The sequence below is a fragment of the Montipora foliosa genome, unplaced genomic scaffold (assembly GCF_036669935.1).
Source record: "Montipora foliosa isolate CH-2021 unplaced genomic scaffold, ASM3666993v2 scaffold_478, whole genome shotgun sequence".
Taxonomy (NCBI): Eukaryota; Metazoa; Cnidaria; class Anthozoa; order Scleractinia; family Acroporidae; genus Montipora; species Montipora foliosa.
Genome location: NW_027179787.1, coordinates 62,501 through 72,500, shown reverse-complemented (window position 1 = coordinate 72,500; position 10,000 = coordinate 62,501).

Here is a 10,000-nt window from a genome sequence, read left to right as displayed (position 1 = left end):
AATCGCTACATTCTGATGCTCATTTAAACTGGGGATTTGGAACTTCGCAGGAGCCAAGGTAAAAGCCTCCTCCAGCGACACCATTATTTTCTTCCAATTGGCTCACAGATAAATTACGAACTGTGATTGGTAAAATGATCTTGGCGGGCCTGCCTCGGGTTTATGTGAGGGAGGCTGTGATTGGCTGAAAAGGGGAAAGGAATGTGGTTCGGGTTTAAGCAGCCGGTTCTTTGGGGGGAGCGTTGCGTGACATCCAAAAAACGGCTGCGAAAGAGACTACTATCCGTAGGCAGAGATAACAATAAAGGGCCATCAACTCCTAGTGGTTTAATGGACTCTCTCTCTGAAAACAGTTCTAGTACTGTGATGTCCTTTGTACATGAGCTCGAATCTTCGATAAAGCCAGCGGCACCCAGCGAGTTACAAAGGAAGGTAATAGGCACTACCATTGCCAAGTGTCTTGCATCACCTCCAGGCACCCATATTTCTCTCCCGCAATGTTAAGAGCAGATCCTGACCTTCTTCTTGATGATTTCCAAGGATGTAGTTTAAACTCTGTTTATGGAGTATCTTTTTAGGAATTTCCTTGAGACCTTGAATTCCCCTAAAAGATATCATATCAGCTGTTTAAAGTATAATGGAATTAGCATCGTCCTGCTCAAGTCAGAATTTGTTTGGTTGAGAGAATCTGACGATTTAAGTACTTGCATCCAATAACATCAATCTCATCAAACATTAATCAACATCAAAAGGGAGCGAAGTTAGTCTATAGCTAGTCGAAGAGGGTTCTTTCGTTGACAGATAGGAACCAACACATGGTACACAGCACCGTTTACTGTAGCAAATGACACAAGTTGATTTTCAGGCAAAGCAAAAATAGGCAAGTAGAGAGTGTTTTTTCATGCGTTCATAGAATTGTACGGAATGTATGGGGCACGTAGTTTTTGGTAATACTTCTTTGCCTTTCTATTGACATTCCTACACAAAATGGCATCAAAAGCAGGGTCGAGCCAGGGGTGTGTCTCTTGAGACGTTATTATTACAGAATGCGTGGATAACTTAAGGGGGTGTTCGTTTATACTGCAGTGGGTATATATTGTCATTTTTATTACCAATGTTTTCCACCCCAACAATGTTATTGATACTGAACGTGTGGACAGGAGAAGGTGTTCAGTTCTCTCTTTGTACCCACATATTGAAGTTGTTATTGCTTGTATTAGGAGTTTTGTTAAAGATGTTATTTTTACAGAATGTGTGGACAGGCGAAGGTGTTCCGTTATCTCTCTATACCCACACAGTAATATTGTTATTACCTACAATCACACTTAACAAACAAATCCTGTCGATCCGTGAAGATTAATTTCCGAGACCCCCCTGCTCAAGAGCTTATGGGATTGTTGCAAGAATAGAAATTAGCAATGTTTTGTGGTGGGAAGGGGGTGGTCACGACAACCACTTTTTATCCTAAGTGAGCTAATACTTTTGTCGAGCATTGTATGTTCCCAGACCAGGGTTGAACCAGGTTTTTTTGCTAAAAAAAATGGGTGATAGGGAAATGAAGTGTTTGGTTTGGTTTTAATGCATTCATACTTGCATTGTTATTACCAGTGTGTTCCCCTGACCAGGGCAATATCAGGGTTTTTTGTTTACAAAGCTATTGATATGGAATACAAAATCAAATAAATCATAACTCCTGTTCAGTTTAAAATTCTGTCATCTACTTTTATACCTGGTAGTTTTGGAAACGTGAGTAGGAGGGGTGGGCAGGCCTTGATTCCCCATGGTGAGGAGACTTATAAAGACCTTATTTACTTGAATGACGCGTACAAGCTTGCAATAATCGAAAGCCAGGGTCAAGAAGAAATTTCTTTGCATGTGGAAAATTCTTTGAATGTTTCGTATGATATCCAACCGCTTAAAATGCAGAAAACAAAACAGTTTCTGGGGGTTGGGGAACTAGGAAAGCACTGTAAAGTAGCATTGGTGCCATTTGTTGGTCTTCAAAATATGGTGGAATTATAGGATTTATATATTTGCCTTTTGTTGTGTCTAATTCTTAACGCGGATTTTAAAATTTCTACCACCAGAATAGATATGACAAATCATATTCTAGATCTTACCTTCGATTTACGCCCGGTTATCGTAATTTTTTTTCGTTACGTTTATCTTTTGGTATTAAAGTGCACCTAACCCCAAAAAATTTTTTTTGCTAAAATGAATCTTTGCAACTGCTCGAAACGCATTGCGGCCATTTTTTCATTTTTCTAACAAATCCTGGCATTTTATAGGCTTCGAAAGTTGCGAAAATCCAAGCATCTTTTTTTCACGACCGAGTCAGAAGGGGAGTGGGTCTATTCCTGATTTGACGTCACAAACTGATTTACATTGCATTAACTCTTTGTAAAAATGCATGCAAAGTAGATTGTGACGTCAAATCAGGAATAGACCCACTCCCCTTCTGACTCGGTCGTGAACAAGAGATGCTTGGATTTTCGCAACTTTCGAAGCCTATAAAATGCCAGGATTTGTTAGAAAAATGCAAAAATGGCCGCAATGCGTTTCGAACAGTTGCAAAGATTCATTTTTGCAAAAAAAATATTTTGGGGCTAGGTGCACTTTAAGAGTGCTTCTCAGCAATTTTCACGCAAGACTGTGCAAGATAAAAAAATCGAAAATTGCCAAACTTTGTCACAATAAAGGCCGACGAAAACCACTTTTAGAAAAACACGTTTTAGTTTGTTTCGATAATTATTTTACCTGGACAGCGACTTTTCCGGTACGGGGCCTTGTGAGCGAGTGAAAACGACTCCCAAAATGTCGCTTGTTTGAATCACTATTTTTGAAATAACGAATGAGTAACTTGAAAATCAAAACAACATGGCACAGCTACAATAATTCATTCACCCTCTAGCGCTGTTAACGGTACAATATACCAAAACTGGAATTTTTGACCAAATGTTAAAACTTAACCCTTTTTAGATTTATTACAGAGGGGTGACCCGAAAACACTGACCCCCGGTTCGTGGACCCCCCTACGAACCAGGTCCACGGACTACCTTACGGACCGGTCCACGGACTACCCCTACGGACCCCCTCTACGGACCACCCCCAAAACAAAATAGAAATACAAACAAAAATAAATAACAACTACGTATTAAATTTGACTTACCAGTTGCCTGCACTCGTGTCGGCGAAATGTTCAACCGTTACATTCCCCAAATTTAACAGACTTGGGTGCAAGGTGTATCAATCATGTGGCCACCTCCTTAACTGTGGCGATGTATGGATAAAGGTAAAGGTAAAGTGAAGTAACTTTATTTAACGTCAGTAGTTCCTTCAGCTACGAGGCTAGTATCAATGGAAGCCGACGGTGCCCATTACCCCCTCCCGCTGTTAGTGCTCTGTTCTACGGGTATTTAAAGCTATAGCTACACAGATCAGAGGAAAGTCGAAACAGACGTTTTCAGTCACCGAGGATCGAGCCCGGGACCTCTCGCTCCGAAAGCCGCGCACTAGCCAACTGAGCCACGACTGCTCAGACCGATATCCAAGTTCTATATATATTCCTGAGTGTTTTTTCCCTCCACCATTTTGAGGGAGACGGAGAGAGGTCGTGTTCTATTTCGTGAAGCCTGGGGCGGGTTTACGGGCGGAGGGAAAGAAAACACGAGACTTGGGTATTATCGGTCTTTTTCGAAAGACTGCGGTCTTCCATACATCGCCACAGCTGATAAGGAAGTGGCCACATGTGACTGATACACTTTGCATCCGAGTCTATTAAATTTGAGGAGCGTAACGGTTGAAAATTTCACCGACACGAGTGCAGGCAACCGGTAAGTCAATTTTAATACTTAATTCTTATTTATTTTTGTTTGTATTTTTTATATTGTTTAGGGGTGGTCCGTAGAGGGGGTCCGTAGGGGTAGTCAGTGGACCGGTCTGTAAGGTAGTCAGTGGACCTGGTGCGTAGGGGGTCCACGGACCGGGGGTCAGTGTTTTCGGGTCACCCATTACAGAGTGCCAAATTTGTGCGAAATTCGACCGTCAAAAAAGCATCCTGGTACATGGCTTTCTCAAACGTGACGATATTCATCGGAATAAGCAATGTTTCTGCTGCAATTAAATTCAATAAAATTTTTGGGTAAATTAAACGGAGGATTTTTGAGGCCCAATTTCAACATGCTGTTTGTCAACAAAAGTCGACCTTTGACCACCAAAGCGGAGGCGAGGTCTATTGAAATCACACACGCTAATCTCGATTTATTCACTGAACAATTCGAGAGTCTAGGTTTACTGGAACTACTGTAGGTAAAATGGAACGTGTCACTGAAATTTAACTGTCTTGGCTTAAGAGTGACATATTCGGTAATTAAAATAACTGACCTAAAAATTTGCATACTAGTAAGATTCATTCCATCCTATTATTACGCAAACAAGTTTCCTTAATTCACTTTCTGAACATACCTGCAAAACAAACAAAGAAAGGTATATCCCCCTTTATATAAGTATACGCTGGTTGGATTTTCCTCGAAGCCCTCAAACGACCATCGAACGGTAAACCAGTCGAACGCTTTGTGACCTTCGTGAGTTGTGCCGTGATTGTGTCGTCAGAGCTGTCACGCAAGAGATTAGGACAAAGCACGTAGACCAATGGCTTCGTGCGGTTATTCTGAGTTTGTTGGGGGAATTTGTGACGCAAGTTCTGATAATCCAGCAAACGTTCAATGCGTAACAATAGCAAGATGTGATAATGACACCAAGGCACACTTGAGAAGTTATAAAGTGTCGGATTCTTCTCTGGATACAGTGGCTAGGCTTTTGCTCGCAGGTGCAGGTCAGCTTTAACTGAAATCGCTTAAATTAAGATATTGAGTAGAAAATCATTTTGCGAAATCCGCAGATATACCCATTACAGGCTTAATGTCAAAAGCAGAATACCCGCCCACAAAAAATAAACCTTAAAACACTGTTGCCGCAGTGCCACAGTCGTGTTGTTGGATGTACCTCGTTCTTTAATCCATGAGGCAAGCACCGCGGCACCACGGCACTGCGGCACTAGCCAGTCTACTCAGCTCAATTTAACTTTGAGTCGACTAAGGCACTGCGGCACCAGCCATTCTACTCAATTCACTCTATCCGACGTGAACTGCGCTAAACCTACTTTCGTTCACTACGGCACTGCGGCTAGCGTCGCAAACGTAAACGCTCCTTTGTGGACGGGTATTCAGCAATCGCTCCAATTGCGAAAATCGAGTAAGCAACATATGGAAGACCATGTAATCATGTATCGTTTTACGAGACTGCGAGCACTTCCTTTTCCAGTTGTCCCTGAAGCCAGTTCATTGATCAGCGCAGCCGGATTGTATCACTGCCCGTGAAACTAACGGTTATTGTTTTCTTATTAATTGCCTTTAAAGGTGTTTTTGAGATAGATGATATCATTTTGGGTACGACGATTTGCCCACGGCATCGTGATCGATTTGGAATCCGATGGAGATGTAATAAGAACGAGTTGCTTCCGTGAAGCATACACTGGGTTGCCTGTGGTACGTGTTACAGAAAATCAGAAGGCACTGAATTGTGTGGTATTGAACTACAGCATTGAAACATTGGCTTCTGGGCTGACATGTTGATAATTTTCAAGTTCCCTCACAACTTCTTTTCACCACAAGTTTAAGTGTGCCCTCTGAGCATCTGACAGCTTTGTAATACTATAGTTCACTTAAGTTAAGTCCTCTCCGGCGGGGTTAGTATCTGGATGGGAGACCAAAACAATATACCCCTTACAAAACAGAAGCATCGGACCGAAAATACTATTAACGCTAACAAATGCGAACTCAGCAAGGTACAGATCTCGTTAGCTTGCTTTATGCAAAACAAATATTGATGCAAAAGTAAATAACTATTGATACACAGTTTTCAGAAAGAGCAGAAGAAAGTTTCCGGGACGGTCGATCGAGAATAAAATATTTACGTTAAAAAAACAACATTAATTTTGAACCGCGAATATAGAATATAAAAAGTTACGATGAGCGACAAACATTTTGGGAGATTTTTGCTACGTTCAAATAAATTGCAAAATCGAAAGTGACACGGCCGGAATTCAGTGGGCGCCTTGATTAATTTACCGCGGCATGTTTACTCGCCAAACAGTGAAGCATCTGTGTCAAATGATGGCAAGATACCGGGTTTTTGTAAGTTTGTTTTTCTGTCAAGTGTTATAAAGTTTGACAATAACATGAGCGAAGTTAAAACAAAGTTCACAATCGCCCAACTCTTTGAGGTTGACCATTTGTTTATGCAAAGTCAAAATTTACTCTCCAAGACGCGTGCGACGTTATTTATCACCAGGTAATTCCATCATTTTGGAAATAGCAAGTACTTTATTATTCATCGGCGTCACAATTTTTCACTGATTTTGGGGCTCATTTTGTTGAAACTCAAGCACGCTTCCAACAGGCCTGTGAACCCTTCCTGCTTACAGAGCAATACTAAAAAAATTCTCCCATACCACATTTCAACCTTAAGCTCGAAAATTCAATACACAACATGATATTATAATTCACAAAGGCAGAAAATACCACAGAATCCTTTTCCAGCGAAAAATTTATTGAAACAAACAATATATTTGCTCTTAGAGGCGAAAACCTCCTCCTATTTCATTGCGTGCGTGAAGACAAGAAACTCAATCGTGTCAAATTGCCATGTACTTCAGGTTTCCTGAAGAACCTTTTCCTTGAATAAAAAGAAAATGCTTTAGTATTGCCATAAAAACTATCCAGTTAAGCTCGCATATCATAAAACATGATGAATTCATAAAGGCCACCTTTTCCAGCAAACAATTTTATTAAGCAAACAGCATATGATATTTGATATTAGAGGCAAAAACCCCTTCTGTTTCATTACGTGCGTGAAGAGAAGAAACTCAATCGTGTCAAATATGCGCAATATTGCAACAAACTAAATTTCAGGATCAAACCGTTTCCATGAAGAACCTTTTCATTGAATAATGAAGCACAAAATAGACGACAAGCTTTCTTTCAAATAATTCTTGGCTGTCACATTTCCAATTATGTTTTTACTGAAGACTGTGCAGAGTTGATCACAGATCCACGTAAGGGGTTCGATTCGTTCTCTGTCTTTGTTGAACCCATAAGTTACCAGAGAATTTTCCATTTGGTTTCAGTGTACTACATAACAGCACACTTGGCAAAATATTTGAAATACAGTGCACTTTGATTTCGGCTCGACGGGCGATAGATTGTTGTCGAAGTCCATTATTCGTCGCTTATAAGATTCCAGGTGTTTGTTTTTCGCCGCCTGCCTAGTTTATCCAACTGACTTTCCATTATTGAGTTCCATAAGGGTATATTTTGTTTAAGGATCCAATAAAACGCCATTCGCGTTACATGACTTTCGACGCCATTGCAGGCTAAGTTAATGATTCTACTGTGTCCACCATAGAAATATACGCATTTCTACTACCCTCTCGAGCCTTAGAAAATAAGCGCAGAAGGCTCTATGCACAAAGACACCACTTACCAGGGGAGTGACAGGCAAGACTTTTACCGACACGGAAAAAAAAAATTAAATAAAATGAAACAAACAAATCCCACCCACTTTCTGACTGGGATTGCCATACTGGCAACCCAGTAAAAATCGCCCAAAACTGTGCAAGATAAAAAAATCAAAAATTGCCAAAAGGCCATTTTTGAGGGAATGTCTCATTAGACAGACTAACTTTTTAAAGTGCCCCTGTGATAAAAAAAACCACTTCCTTTTTTCCTTCAGATTTTGAAAGTGTGTTTGCCTAACACCTGACTGGCAAAATTTTGAGCTTTTTTGATTTTTATCCAAAGGCCGTTTACTTGGAGTGTAAGTGTTGGATTTCACGGTCCGCCATTACTCACGTTCAAAACTGACCGATTGGACCTGAGACGGTTGGATCCAGCGAAAAGTGACGTCAGAGTCTCACTAGCTTAAAATTTCAACGTGTGAGTTCAGGTTATTATACTATGCAAAGCGTGAGTTTAAAAGTCTGAGAGCCCAAAACCCCCGTGCTGCATATTAATTCTGCGGCGTACACACGTATGGCATTCTTAAACTAGTGAGTCTTTGACGTCATTTTCTCCTCAATCAAGCTCTCTCAAGAACATAATGTTAGTAATGGCGGACCATTAAATAGGAAAATTACAGTTAAAATAAAGAGGTGTCTTTTTGAAATCAAGGCTTAAAACGTGGGTCACTTAGTGTTTTGTTAACATAGTTTTGAAATCCAAAGGAAAATATGAATTGATTTTTTGGTCACAGGGGCACTTTAACGCTGTTTCAGTTAACGGCAATGTTATGGTACCAAATGAAACACCTGCCGATAATTGCTTAACAAGATGCACATGTTACTGTGACGTAATAAATTACCATGGCAACATAAGAAGCATCTAAAAACGCCCTATATTTTCTGTTAAAGCACTTAATATCTCAAAAACGAACTAAGGTGACCCCCATTTTTTATTGCTGAAAAGCGATTAGCAGGCTAAGATGAAACTCTTTGCAAAGTTTAAAAAAAATCTGGAGCGGATTCAGAAACACCTTAACTGAGCTATGAAGCCACTGAGGATCATAGCCTCACTTGATTTCATATCTGCAGTTATTAAAAATCCCCAATTGTGAAGGTGGCTATGATTCTGCTGCAGATAATAGGCCATTTCGAGTTGTCTGCCTCCTCTTCAAAGCGAGTCTAAGTACAATGTTTTTGTGATGGTAATATTAGTTCTACTTTACATCATAGTTAGTGGAGGGGGAATGGTTAGGAAACCCGGCGAACATCAAAGGCAGAGGTTATTGTTAAGATTTTGAGGTTGATACGGGCGGTCACGTGGCAATGACCGTGCAATCCAAAACAACATGGCGGAATATAGTGATCTATTTCTTTTTGGAGATGATTTGGAAGCAGTTCTCGAGGCCTTACAGACAGATGACAATGTCGATGAATATTTCGAAGAAGCTGTGACTGAGGTGAGTGTAGGAACCCGCCTTTATTCTAATATACAGCAAAGATCTCGGAGTTTGTGAGTTACTTGCTGTAAGAAATAATTTAAGTAGTGATATAAATGGATACCATTTTATTATATTGCAACATAACATTGTCTTCGCTCAATATATATGAATAAATCGAGATTAGCGTGTGTGATTTCAATAGACCTCGCCTCTGCTTTGGTGGTCAAAGGTCGACTTTTGTCAAGAAAAACAAAATGTTGAAATTGGGCCTCAAAAATCCTCCGTTTAACTTACCCAAAGATTTTATTGAATTTAATTGCAGCAGAAACATTGCTTATTCCGATGAATATCGTCACGTTTGAGAAAGCCATGTACCAGGATGCTTTTTTGACGGTCGAATTTCCCACAAATTTGGCACTCTGTAATCAACCTAAAAAAGGTCAAGAATTAAAATTTGGTGAAAAATTCCAGTTTTGGTATATTGTACCGTTAACAGCGCTAAAGGGTGAATGAATTATTGTAGCTGTGCCATGTTGTTTTGATTTTCAAGTTACTCATTCGTTATTTCAAAAATAGTGATTCAAACAAGCGACATTTTGGGAGTCGTTTTCACTCGCTCACAAGGCCCCATACCGAAAAAGTCGCCGTCCAGGTAAAATAATTATCGAAACAAACTAAAACATATTTTTCTGAAAATGGTTTTCGTAGGCCTTTATTGTGACAAAGTTTGGCAGTTTCCGATTTTTTTATCTTGCACGGTCTTAGGTGAAAAGCTTTCCCAATCTTGCTATTTTTGAAATGAGGAGCATGTTAGGGGCGAAGGAAAAGGAGTTCATGGAAGACTCAATGTTTTGCCTCTTACTTCAGAATAAAAAGGCAAAACACTAACCCCACCCCTACACGAATTCTTTTGTTGACTGCATTGGACTGGAAATCTACCAGACGGTTTACGGACAAACTAGCCGATTCGTTGCAGCTGGAATACTAGTAAGCATGTCGAAAA